The sequence below is a fragment of the Rhinoderma darwinii genome, unplaced genomic scaffold (assembly GCF_050947455.1).
Source record: "Rhinoderma darwinii isolate aRhiDar2 unplaced genomic scaffold, aRhiDar2.hap1 Scaffold_1894, whole genome shotgun sequence".
Classification (NCBI taxonomy): Eukaryota; Metazoa; Chordata; class Amphibia; order Anura; family Rhinodermatidae; genus Rhinoderma; species Rhinoderma darwinii.
Genome location: NW_027462264.1, coordinates 18033 through 27522, shown reverse-complemented (window position 1 = coordinate 27522; position 9490 = coordinate 18033). Strand labels below are relative to the sequence as shown.

Here is a 9490-nt window from a genome sequence, read left to right as displayed (position 1 = left end):
TTAAAAAGGACTATGGATTAAATCATTTAATGTCAATGGCCATTCTAAGCTGAATGTGCCTGCTCTCGTCAGATCGCAGAAGTTACACAGCTTAAGGCCTCGCTAGTACCTGTGTGGGAGACTGTCTGGGAATCCGTGGTGCGATTGACTTTTTATTATGTCGTTTAGATTTTGTTTCACAATCGATTAAAAAGGACTATGGATTAAAGCAATTAACGTCAATGGCCATTCTAAGCTGAATGTGCCTGCTCTCGTCAGAACGCAGAAGTTACATAGCTTAAGTCCTCGCTAGTACCAGTGTGGGAGACTGTCTGGGAATCCGTGGTGCGGTTGACTTTTTATTATGTCGTTTAGATTATGTTTCACAATAGATTAAATAGGACTATGGATTAAAGCATTTAACGTCAATAGCCATTCTAAGCTGAATGTGCCTGCTCTCGTCAGAACGCAGTAGTTAGACAGCTTAAGGCCTCGCTAGTTCCAGTGTGGGAGACTGTCTGGGAATCCGTGGTGCGGTTGAATTTTTATTATGTCGTTTAGATTTTGTTTCACAATCGATTAAAAAGGACTATGGATGAAAGCATTTAATGTCAATGGCCATTCTAAACTGAATGTCCCTGCTCTCGTCAGTTCGCAGAAGTTACACAGCTTAAGGCCTCGCTAGTACCAGTGTGGGAGACTGTCTGGGAATCCGTGGTGCGGTTGACTTTTTATTATGTCGTTTAGATTTTGTTTCACAATAGATTAAATAGGACTATGGATTAAAGCATTTAATGTCAATGGCCATTCTAAGCTGAATGTGCCTGCTCTCGTCAGATCGCAGAAGTTACACAGCTTAAGGCCTCGCTAGTACCAGTGTGGGAGACTGTCTGGGAATCCGTGGTGCGGTTGACTTTTTATTATGTCGTTTAGATTTTGTTTCACAATCGATTAAAAAGGACTATGGATTAAAGCATTCAATGTCAATGGCCATTCTTAGCTGAATGTGCCTGCACTCGTCAGATTGCAGAAGTTACACAGCTTAAGGCCTCGCTAGTACCAGTGTGGGAGACTGTCTGGGAATCCGTGGTGCGGTTGAATTTTTATTATGTCGTTTAGATTTTGTTTCACAATCGATTAAAAATGACTATGGATTAAAGCATTTAATGTCAATGGCCATTCTAAGCTGAATGTGCCTGCTTTCGTCAGATCGCAGAAGTTACACAGCTTAAGGCCTCGCTAGTACCAGTGTGGGAGACTGTCTGGGTATCCGTGGTGCGGTTGACTTTTTATTATGGCGTTTAGATTTTGTTTCACAATAGATTAAATAGGACTATGGATTAAAGCATTTAACGTCAATGGCCATTCTAAGCTGAATGTGCCTGCTCTCGTCAGAACGCAGAAGTTACACAGCTTAAGGCCTCGCTAGTACCAGTGTGGTAGACTGTCTGGGAATCCGTGGTGCGGTTGAACTTTTATTATGTCGTTTAGATTTTGTTTCACAATCGATTAAAAAGGACTATGGATTAAAGCATTTAATGTCAATGGCCATTCTAAGCTGGATGTGCCTGCTCTCGTCAGATCGCAGAAGTTACACAGCTTAAGGCCTCGCTAGTACCAGTGTGGGAGACTGTCTGGGAATCCGTGGTGCGGTTGACTTTTTATTATGTCGTTTAGATTTTGTTTCACAATCGATTAAAAAGGACTATGGATTAAAACAATTAATGTCAATGGCCATTCTAAGCTGGATGTGCCTGCTCTCGTTAGATCGCAGAAGTTACACAGCTTAACGCCTCGCTAGTACCAGTGTGGGAGACTGTCTGAGAATCCGTGGTGCGGTTGACTTTTTATTATGTCGTTTAGATTTTGTTTCACAATCGATTAAAAAGGACTATGGATTAAAGCATTTAATGTCAATGGCCATTCTAAGCTGAATGTGCCTGCCCTCGTCAGATCGCAGAAGTTACACAGCTTAAGGCCTCGCTAGTACCAGTGTGGGAGACTGTCTGGGAATCCGTGGTGCGGTTGACTTTTTATTATGTTGTTTAGATTTAGTTTCACAATAGATTAAATAGGACTATGGATTAAGGCTTTTGATGTCAATGGCCATTCTAAGCTGAATGTGCCTGCTCTCGTCAGATCGCAGAAGTTACACAGCTTAAGGCCTCGCTAGTACCAGTGTGGGAGACTGTCTGGGAATCCGTGGTGCGGTTGACTTTTTATTATGTCGTTTAGATTTTGTTTCACAATCGATTAAAAAGGACTATGGATTAAAGCATTTAAAGTCAATGGCCATTCTAAGCTGGATGTGCCTGCTCTCGTTACATCGCAGAAGTTACGCAGCTTAACGCCTCGCTAGTACCAGTGTGGGAGACTGTCTGGGAATCCGTGGTGCGGTTGACTTTTTATTATGTCGTTTAGATTTTGTTTCACAATAGATTAAATAGGACTATGGATTAAAGCATTTAACGTCAATGGCCATTCTAAGCTGAATGTGCCTGCTCTCGTCAGATCGCAGAAGTTACACAGCTTAAGGCCTCGCTAGTACCAGTGTGGGAGACTGTCTGGGAATCCGTGGTGCGGTTGACTTTTTATTATGTCGTTTAGATTTTGTTTCACAATCGATTAAAAAGGACTATGGATTAAAGCAATTAATGTCAATGGCCATTCTAAGCTGAATGTGCCTGCTCTCGTCAGATACGCAGAAGTTACACAGCTTAAGGCCTCGCTAGTACCAGTGTGGGAGACTGTCTGGGAATCCGTGGTGAAGTTGACTTTTTATTATGTCGTTTAGATTTTGTTTCACAATAGATTAAATAGGACTATGGAGTAAAGCATTTAACGTCAATGGCCATTCTAAGCTGAATGTGCCTTCTCTCGTCAGAACGCAGAAGTTACACAGCTTAAGGCCTCGCTAGTACCAGTGTGGGAGACTGTCTGGGAATCCGTGGTGCGGTTGAAATTTTATTATGTCGTTTAGATTTTGTTTTACAATCGATTAAAAAGGACTATGGATTAAAGCATTTAATGTCAATGGCCATTCTAAGCTGAATGTCCCTGCTCTCGTCAGATCGCAGAAGTTACAAAGCTTAAGGCCTCGCTAGTACCAGTGTGGGAGACTGTCTGGGAATCCGTGGTGCGGTTGACTTTTTATTATGTTGTTTAGATTTTGTTTCACAATAGATTAAATAGGACTATGGATTAAAGCATTTAATGTCAATGGCCATTCTAAGCTGAATGTCCCTGCTCTCGTCAGATCGCAGAAGTTACACAGCTTAAGGCCTCGCTAGTACCAGTGTGGGAGACTGTCTGGGAATCCGTGGTGCGGTTGACTTTTTATTATGTCGTTTAGATTTTGTTTCACAATCGATTAAAAAGGACTATGGATTAAAGCATTTAATGTCAATGGCCATTCTAAGCTGAATGTGCCTGCTCTCGTCAGATCGCAGAAGTTACACAGCTTAAGGCCTCGCTAGTACCAGTGTGGGAGACTGTCTGGGAATCCGTGGTGCGGTTGAATTTTTATTATGTCGTTTAGATTTTGTTTCACAATCGATTAAAAAGGACTATGGATTACAGCATTTAATGTCAATGGCCATTCTAAGCTGAATGTCCCTGCTCTCGTCAGATCGCAGAAGTTACACAGCTTAATGCCTCGCTAGTACCAGTGTGGGAGACTGTCTGGGAATCCGTGGTGCGGCTGACTTTTTATTATGTCGTTTAGATTTTGTTTCACAATCGATTAAAAAGGACTATGGATTAAAGCATTTAATGTCAATGGCCATTCTAAGCTGAATGTGCCTGCTTTCGTCAGATTGCAGAAGTTACACAGCTTAAGGCCTCGCTAGTACCAGTGTGGGAGACTGTCTGGGAATCCGTGGTGCGGTTGAATTTTTATTATGTCGTTTAGATTTTGTTTCACAATCGATTAAAAAGGACTATGGATTAAAGCATTTAATGTCAATGGCCATTCTAAGCTGAATGTCCCTGCTCTCGTCAGATCGCAGAAGTTACACAGCTTAAGGCCTCGCTAGTACCAGTGTGGGAGACTGTCTGGGAATCAGTGGTGCGGTTCACTTTTTATTATGTCGTTTAGATTTTGTTTCACAATCGATTAAAAAGGACTATGGATTAAAGTCTTTAATGTCAATGGCCATTCTAAGCTGAATGTGCCTGCTTTTGTCAGATCGCAGAAGTTACACAGCTTAAGGCCTCGCTAGTACCAGTGTGGGAGACTGTCTGGGAATCCGTGGTGCGGTTGACTTTTTATTATGTCGTTTAGATTTTGTTTCACAATAGATTAAATAGGACTATGGATTAAAGCATTTAACGTCAATGGCCATTCTAAGCTGAATGTGCCTGCTCTTGTCAGAACGCAGAAGTTACACAGCTTAAGGCCTCGCTAGTACCAGTGTGGGAGACTGTCTGGGAATCCGTGGTGCGGTTGACTTTTTATTATGTCGTTTAGATTTTGTTTCACAATAGATTAAATAGGACTATGGATTAAAGCATTTAACGTCAATGGCCATTCTAAGCTGAATGTGCCTGCTCTCGTCAGATCGCAGAAGTTACACAGCTTAAGGCCTCGCTAGTACCAGTGTGGGAGACTGTCTGGGAATCCGTGGTGCAGTTGACTTTTTATTATGCCGTTTAGATTTTGTTTCACAATAGATTAAATAGGACTATGGATTAAAGCATTTAACGTCAATGGCCATTCTAAGCTGAATGTGCCTGCTCTCGTCAGATCGCAGAAGTTACACAGCTTAAGGCCTCGCTAGTACCAGTGTGGGAGGCTGTCTGGGAATCCGTGGTGCGGTTGCCTTTTTATTATGTCGTTTAGATTTTGTTTCACAATCGATTAAAAAGGACTATGGATTAAAGTATTTAATGTCAATGGCCATTCTAAGCTGAATGTGCCTGCTTTCGTCAGATCGCAGAAGTTACACAGTTTAAGGCCTCGCTAGTACCAGTGTGGGAGACTGTCTGGAAATCCGTGGTGCGGTTGACTTTTTATTATGTCGTTTAGATTTTGTTTCACAATCGATTAAAAAGGACTATGGATTAAAGTATATAATGTCAATGGCCATTCTAAGCTGAATGTGCCTGCTTTCGTCAGATCGCAGAAGTTACACAGCTTAATGCCTCGCTAGTACTAGTGTGGGAGACTGTCGGGGAATCCGTGGTGCGGTTGACTTTTTATTATGTCGTTTAGATTTTGTTTCACAATAGATTAAATAGGACTATGGATTAAAGCATTTAACGTCAATGGCCATTCTAAGCTGAATGTCCCTGCTCTCGTCAGATCGCAGAAGTTACACAGCTTAAGGCCTCGCTAGTACCAGTGTGGGAGACTGTCTGGGAATCCGTGGTGCGGTTGACTTTTTATTATGTCGTTTAGATTTTGTTTCACAATCGATTAAAAAGGACTTTGGATTAAAGCATTTAATGTCAGTGGCCATTCTAAGCTGAATGTGCCTGCTCTCGTCAGATCGCAGAAGTTACACAGCTTAAGGCCTCGCTAGTACCAGTGTGGGAGACTGTCTGGGAATCCGTGGTGCGGTTGACTTTTTATTATGTTGTTTAGATTTTGTTTCACAATAGATTAAATAGGACTATGGATTAAGGCTTTTAATGTCAATGGCCATTCTAAGCTGAATGTGCCTGCTCTCGTCAGATCGCAGAAGTTACACAGCTTAAGGCCTCGCTAGTACCAGTGTGGGAGACTGTCTGGGAATCCGTGGTGCGGTTGACTTTTTATTATGTTGTTTAGATTTTGTTTCACAATCGATTAAAAAGGACTATGGATTAAAACATTTAATGTCAATGGCCATTCTAAGCTGAATGTGCCTGCTCTCGTTAGATCGCAGAAGTTACGCAGCTTAGTGCCTCGCTAGTACCAGTGTGGGAGACTGTCTGGGAATCCGTGGTGCGGTTGACTTTTTATTATGTTGTTTAGATTTTGTTTCACAATAGATTAAATAGGACTATGGATTAAAGCATTTAAAGTCAATGGCCATTCTAAGCTGAATGTGCCTGCTCTCGTCAGATCGCAGAAGTTACACAGCTTAAGGCCTCGCTAGTACCAGTGTGGGAGACTGTCTGGGAATCCGTGGTGCGGTTGAATTTTTATTATGTCGTTTAGATTTTGTTTCACAATCGATTAAAAAGGACTATGGATTAAAGCATTTAATGTCAATGGCCATTCTAAGATGAATGTCCCTGCTCTCGTCAGATCGCAGAAGTTACACAGCTTAAGGCCTCGCTAGTACCAGTGTGGGAGACTGTCTGGGAATCCGTGGTGCGGTTGACTTTTTATTATGTCGTTTAGATTTTGTTTCACAATCGATTAAAAAGGACTATAAATTAAAGCATTTAACGTCAATGGCCATTCTAAGCTGAATGTGCCTGCTCTCGTCAGATCGCAGAAGTTACACAGCTTAAGGCCTCGCTAGTATCAGTGTGGGAGACTGTCTGGGAATCCGTGGTGCGGTTGACTTTTTACTATGTTGTTTAGATTTTGTTTCACAATAGATTAAATAGGACTATGGATTAAGACTTTTAATGTCAATGGCCATTCTAAGCTGAATGTGCCTGCTCTCGTCAGATCGCAGAAGTTACACAGCTTAAGGCCTCGCTAGTAACAGTGTGGGAGACTGTCTGGGAATCCGTGGTGCGGTTGAATTTTTATTATGTCGTTTAGATTTTGTTTCACAATCGATTAAAAAGGACTATGGATTAAAGCATTTAATGTCAATGGCCATTCTAAGCTGGATGTGCCTGCTCTCGTTAGATCGCAGAAGTTACACAGCTTAACGCCTCGCTAGTACCAGTGTGGGAGACTGTCTGGGAATCCGTGGTGCGGTTGACTTTTTATTATGTCGTTTAGATTTTGTTTCACAATAGATTAAATAGGACTATGGATTAAAGCATTTAACATCAATGGCCATTCTAAGCTGAATTTGCCTGCTCTCGTCAGATCGCAGAAGTTACACAGCTTAAGGCCTCGCTAGTACCAGTGTGGGAGACTGTCTGGGAATCCGTGGTGCGGTCTAATTTTTATTATGTCGTTTAGATTTTGTTTCACAATCGATTAAAAAGGACTATGGATTAAAGCATTTAATGTCAATGGCCATTCTAAGCTGAATGTCCCTGCTCTCGTCAGATCGCAGAAGTTACACAGCTTAAGGCCTCGCTTGTACCAGTGTGGGAGACTGTCTGGGAATCCGTGGTGCGGTTGACTTTTTATTATGTCGTTTAGATTTTGTTTCACAATCGATTAAAAAGGACTATGGATTAAAGCATTTAATGTCAATGGCCATTCTAAGCTGAATGTGCCTGCTCTCGTCAGATCGCAGAAGTTACACAGCTTAAGGCCTCGCTTGTACCAGTGTGGGAGACTGTCTGGGAATCCGTGGTGCTGTTGACTTTTTATTATGTCGTTTAGATTTTGTTTCACAATCGATTAAAAAGGACTATGGATTAAAGCATTTAATGTCAATGGCCATTCTAAGCTGAATGTGCCTGCTCTCGTCAGATTGCAGAAGTTACACAGCTTAAGGCCTCGCTAGTACCAGTGTGGGAGACTGTCTGGGAATCCGGGGTGCGGTTGACTTTTTATTATGTCGTTTAGATTTTGTTTCACAATAGATTAAATAGGACTATGGATTAAAGCATTTCACGTCAATGGCCATTCTAAGCTGAATGTGCCTGCTCTCGTCAGAACGCAGAAGGTACACAGCTTAAAGCCTCGCTAGTACCAGTGTGGGAAACTGTCTGGGAATCCGTGGTGCGGTTGCATTTTTATTATGTCGTTTAGATTTTGTTTCACAATCGATTAAATAGGACTATGGATTAAGGCTTTTAATGTCAATGGCCATTCTAAGCTGAATGTGCCTGCTCTCGTCAGATCGCAGAAGTTACACAGCTTAAGGCCTCGCTAGTACCAGTGTGGGAGACTGTCTGGGAATCCGAGGTGCGGATGACTTTTTATTATGTCGTTTAGATTTTGTTTCACAATAGATTAAATAGGACTATGGATTAAAGCATTTAACGTCAATGGCCATTCTAAGCTGAATGTGCCTGCTCTCGTCAGATCGCAGAAGTTACACAGCTTAAGGCCTCGCTAGTACCAGTGTGGGAGACTGTCTGGGAATCCGTGGTGCGGTTGAATTTTTATTATGTCGTTTAGATTTTGTTTCACAATCGATTAAAAAGGACTATGGATTAAAGCATTTAATGTCAATGGCCATTCTAAGCTGAAAGTCCCTGCTCTCGTCAGATCGCAGAAGTTACACAGCTTAAGGCCTCGCTAGTACCAGTGTGGGAGACTGTCTGGGAATCCGTGGTGCGGTTGACTTTTTATTATGTTGTTTCGATTTTGTTTCACAATAGATTAAATAGGACTATGGATTAAGGCTTTTAACGTCAATGGCCATTCTAAGCTGAATGTGCCAGCTCTCGTCAGATCGCAGAAGTTACACAGCTTAAGGCCTCGCTAGTACCCGTGTGGGAGACTGTCTGGGAATCCGTGGTGCGGTTGACTTTTTATTATGTCGTTTAGATTTTGTTTCACAATCGATTAAAAAGGACTATGGATTAAAGCATTTAATGTCAATGGCCGTTCTAAGCTGGATGTGCCTGCTCTCGTTAGATCGCAGAAGTTACACAGCTTAACGCCTCGCTAGTACCAGTGTGGGAGACTGTCTGGGAATCCGTGGTGCGGTTGACTTTTTATTATGTCGTTTAGATTTTGTTTCACAATAGATTAAATAGGACTATGGATTAAAGCATTTAACGTCAATGGCCATTCTAAGCTGAATGTGCCTGCTCTCGTCAGATCGCAGAAGTTACACAGCTTAAGGCCTCGCTAGTACCAGTGTGGGAGACTGTCTGGGAATCCGTGGTGCGGTTGACTTTTTATTATGTCGTTTAGATTTTGTTTCACAATCGATTAAAAAGGACTATGGATTAAAGCATTTAATGTCAATGGCCATTCTAAGCTGAAAGTCCCTTCTCTCGTCAGATCGCAGAAGTTACACAGCTTAAGGCCTCGCTAGTACCAGTGTGGGAGACTGTCTGGGAATCCGTGGTGCTGTTGACTTTTTATTATGTTGTTTAGATTTTGTTTCACAATAGATTAAATAGGACTATGGATTAAAGCATTTAACATCAATGGCCATTCTAAGCTGAATGTGCATGCTCTCGTCAGATCGCAGAAGTTACACAGCTTAAGGCCTCGCTAGTACCAGTGTGGGAGACTGTCTGGGAATCCGTGGTGCGGTCTAATTTTTATTATGTCGTTTAGATTTTGTTTCACAATCGATTAAAAAGGACTATGGATTAAAGCATTTAATGTCAATGGCCATTCTAAGCTGAATGTCCCTGCTCTCGTCAGATCGCAGAAGTTACACAGCTTAAGGCCTCGCTTGTACCAGTGTGGGAGACTGTCTGGGAATCCGTGGTGCGGTTGACTTTTTATTATGTCGTTTAGATTTTGTTTTACAATCGATTA

The 9490-nt window shown here is 42.0% G+C and overlaps 47 pseudogenes; all 47 read left to right on the top strand.

Annotated features, from left to right (window-relative positions):
- The first annotated feature begins 31 nt into the window (after window positions 1-31).
- On the top strand, window positions 32-150 carry LOC142700735 (5S ribosomal RNA; annotated as a pseudogene).
- A 67-nt stretch (window positions 151-217) lies between these two features.
- Window positions 218-336, top strand: LOC142700629 (5S ribosomal RNA; annotated as a pseudogene).
- A 67-nt stretch (window positions 337-403) lies between these two features.
- Window positions 404-522, top strand: LOC142700685 (5S ribosomal RNA; annotated as a pseudogene).
- Window positions 523-589: 67 nt separating this feature from the next.
- On the top strand, window positions 590-708 carry LOC142700673 (5S ribosomal RNA; annotated as a pseudogene).
- A 67-nt stretch (window positions 709-775) lies between these two features.
- On the top strand, window positions 776-894 carry LOC142700716 (5S ribosomal RNA; annotated as a pseudogene).
- Window positions 895-961: 67 nt separating this feature from the next.
- Window positions 962-1080, top strand: LOC142700708 (5S ribosomal RNA; annotated as a pseudogene).
- A 67-nt stretch (window positions 1081-1147) lies between these two features.
- On the top strand, window positions 1148-1266 carry LOC142700653 (5S ribosomal RNA; annotated as a pseudogene).
- A 67-nt stretch (window positions 1267-1333) lies between these two features.
- On the top strand, window positions 1334-1452 carry LOC142700613 (5S ribosomal RNA; annotated as a pseudogene).
- A 67-nt stretch (window positions 1453-1519) lies between these two features.
- LOC142700725 (5S ribosomal RNA) lies at window positions 1520-1638 on the top strand (annotated as a pseudogene).
- A 67-nt stretch (window positions 1639-1705) lies between these two features.
- On the top strand, window positions 1706-1824 carry LOC142700702 (5S ribosomal RNA; annotated as a pseudogene).
- A 67-nt stretch (window positions 1825-1891) lies between these two features.
- LOC142700593 (5S ribosomal RNA) lies at window positions 1892-2010 on the top strand (annotated as a pseudogene).
- Window positions 2011-2077: 67 nt separating this feature from the next.
- On the top strand, window positions 2078-2196 carry LOC142700618 (5S ribosomal RNA; annotated as a pseudogene).
- Window positions 2197-2449: 253 nt separating this feature from the next.
- On the top strand, window positions 2450-2568 carry LOC142700715 (5S ribosomal RNA; annotated as a pseudogene).
- A 67-nt stretch (window positions 2569-2635) lies between these two features.
- Window positions 2636-2755, top strand: LOC142700696 (5S ribosomal RNA; annotated as a pseudogene).
- A 67-nt stretch (window positions 2756-2822) lies between these two features.
- Window positions 2823-2941, top strand: LOC142700691 (5S ribosomal RNA; annotated as a pseudogene).
- Window positions 2942-3008: 67 nt separating this feature from the next.
- Window positions 3009-3127, top strand: LOC142700638 (5S ribosomal RNA; annotated as a pseudogene).
- A 67-nt stretch (window positions 3128-3194) lies between these two features.
- LOC142700741 (5S ribosomal RNA) lies at window positions 3195-3313 on the top strand (annotated as a pseudogene).
- A 67-nt stretch (window positions 3314-3380) lies between these two features.
- On the top strand, window positions 3381-3499 carry LOC142700571 (5S ribosomal RNA; annotated as a pseudogene).
- A 67-nt stretch (window positions 3500-3566) lies between these two features.
- LOC142700706 (5S ribosomal RNA) lies at window positions 3567-3685 on the top strand (annotated as a pseudogene).
- Window positions 3686-3752: 67 nt separating this feature from the next.
- On the top strand, window positions 3753-3871 carry LOC142700697 (5S ribosomal RNA; annotated as a pseudogene).
- Window positions 3872-3938: 67 nt separating this feature from the next.
- Window positions 3939-4057, top strand: LOC142700674 (5S ribosomal RNA; annotated as a pseudogene).
- A 67-nt stretch (window positions 4058-4124) lies between these two features.
- On the top strand, window positions 4125-4243 carry LOC142700651 (5S ribosomal RNA; annotated as a pseudogene).
- A 67-nt stretch (window positions 4244-4310) lies between these two features.
- On the top strand, window positions 4311-4429 carry LOC142700553 (5S ribosomal RNA; annotated as a pseudogene).
- A 67-nt stretch (window positions 4430-4496) lies between these two features.
- Window positions 4497-4615, top strand: LOC142700726 (5S ribosomal RNA; annotated as a pseudogene).
- Window positions 4616-4682: 67 nt separating this feature from the next.
- LOC142700625 (5S ribosomal RNA) lies at window positions 4683-4801 on the top strand (annotated as a pseudogene).
- Window positions 4802-4868: 67 nt separating this feature from the next.
- On the top strand, window positions 4869-4987 carry LOC142700682 (5S ribosomal RNA; annotated as a pseudogene).
- A 67-nt stretch (window positions 4988-5054) lies between these two features.
- LOC142700704 (5S ribosomal RNA) lies at window positions 5055-5173 on the top strand (annotated as a pseudogene).
- A 67-nt stretch (window positions 5174-5240) lies between these two features.
- LOC142700740 (5S ribosomal RNA) lies at window positions 5241-5359 on the top strand (annotated as a pseudogene).
- Window positions 5360-5426: 67 nt separating this feature from the next.
- LOC142700748 (5S ribosomal RNA) lies at window positions 5427-5545 on the top strand (annotated as a pseudogene).
- A 67-nt stretch (window positions 5546-5612) lies between these two features.
- On the top strand, window positions 5613-5731 carry LOC142700606 (5S ribosomal RNA; annotated as a pseudogene).
- Window positions 5732-5798: 67 nt separating this feature from the next.
- LOC142700648 (5S ribosomal RNA) lies at window positions 5799-5917 on the top strand (annotated as a pseudogene).
- A 67-nt stretch (window positions 5918-5984) lies between these two features.
- On the top strand, window positions 5985-6103 carry LOC142700569 (5S ribosomal RNA; annotated as a pseudogene).
- A 67-nt stretch (window positions 6104-6170) lies between these two features.
- On the top strand, window positions 6171-6289 carry LOC142700617 (5S ribosomal RNA; annotated as a pseudogene).
- A 67-nt stretch (window positions 6290-6356) lies between these two features.
- Window positions 6357-6475, top strand: LOC142700562 (5S ribosomal RNA; annotated as a pseudogene).
- Window positions 6476-6542: 67 nt separating this feature from the next.
- Window positions 6543-6661, top strand: LOC142700678 (5S ribosomal RNA; annotated as a pseudogene).
- A 67-nt stretch (window positions 6662-6728) lies between these two features.
- Window positions 6729-6847, top strand: LOC142700663 (5S ribosomal RNA; annotated as a pseudogene).
- A 253-nt stretch (window positions 6848-7100) lies between these two features.
- On the top strand, window positions 7101-7219 carry LOC142700590 (5S ribosomal RNA; annotated as a pseudogene).
- Window positions 7220-7286: 67 nt separating this feature from the next.
- Window positions 7287-7405, top strand: LOC142700546 (5S ribosomal RNA; annotated as a pseudogene).
- A 67-nt stretch (window positions 7406-7472) lies between these two features.
- Window positions 7473-7591, top strand: LOC142700602 (5S ribosomal RNA; annotated as a pseudogene).
- Window positions 7592-7844: 253 nt separating this feature from the next.
- On the top strand, window positions 7845-7963 carry LOC142700598 (5S ribosomal RNA; annotated as a pseudogene).
- Window positions 7964-8030: 67 nt separating this feature from the next.
- Window positions 8031-8149, top strand: LOC142700568 (5S ribosomal RNA; annotated as a pseudogene).
- A 67-nt stretch (window positions 8150-8216) lies between these two features.
- LOC142700731 (5S ribosomal RNA) lies at window positions 8217-8335 on the top strand (annotated as a pseudogene).
- Window positions 8336-8402: 67 nt separating this feature from the next.
- On the top strand, window positions 8403-8521 carry LOC142700637 (5S ribosomal RNA; annotated as a pseudogene).
- Window positions 8522-8588: 67 nt separating this feature from the next.
- Window positions 8589-8707, top strand: LOC142700701 (5S ribosomal RNA; annotated as a pseudogene).
- Window positions 8708-8774: 67 nt separating this feature from the next.
- Window positions 8775-8893, top strand: LOC142700714 (5S ribosomal RNA; annotated as a pseudogene).
- A 67-nt stretch (window positions 8894-8960) lies between these two features.
- LOC142700560 (5S ribosomal RNA) lies at window positions 8961-9079 on the top strand (annotated as a pseudogene).
- Window positions 9080-9332: 253 nt separating this feature from the next.
- Window positions 9333-9451, top strand: LOC142700589 (5S ribosomal RNA; annotated as a pseudogene).
- The last annotated feature ends 39 nt before the right edge of the window (window positions 9452-9490 follow it).